This window comes from Orycteropus afer, unplaced genomic scaffold (genome assembly GCF_000298275.1).
Source record: "Orycteropus afer afer isolate SDZICR_OR568_19922 unplaced genomic scaffold, OryAfe1.0 scaffold00740, whole genome shotgun sequence".
NCBI lineage: Eukaryota > Metazoa > Chordata > Mammalia > Tubulidentata > Orycteropodidae > Orycteropus > Orycteropus afer.
The window spans coordinates 38633-39231 of NW_006922327.1; positions in this window are offsets into that span (position 1 = coordinate 38633).

The following is a 599-nucleotide window of genomic DNA, read 5'->3' on the forward strand; positions in this document are numbered from 1 at the left end:
GTGTATGAAAGGAAAACAAAAGAAGACAGAATGAGTAGTGATGAGTACTCAGAATGAGTACAGAATGAGTGGTGATAAGCACAGAAACTAAGACAGGCAAATATAAACAAGGAAAAGATCGAAGTCCGTGTGAAGATCATCACAGAACACAGGAACTCTGGGCAAGCTGAGGCAAGAATCTTCCCGTAGAACTGACAGAGAGATAGTGCCTTCCTCTAAAGCTGGGACCCTGAACTGGGAGTTCTGTTGTTGTTGTGTGCCATCCAGTGGGACCCGACTCATAGAGACCCCTCCTTGGGTTTCCGAGGCAATATCACTACGGAAGAAGATTGCCCCATCTTTCTTCCGAGGAGTGGCTGGTGAATTTGAACCGCCAGCTTTCTGGTTAGCAGTTCTAGCATCCTATATTTGGGAGCTCTGATGGCGTTAATGCCTAAAACATTTGCTTGCTAACTAGAAGGCTGGCGGTTCAAACCCATCAGCCACTCCTCTGAAGGACAGTTGGGCAATCTACTTCCATAGTGATACTGCCTCGGAAATTCAAGGAGTGGTCACTATGAGTCAAATCCGACTCCACGGCAGGTTTTTTTTTTTTTTTT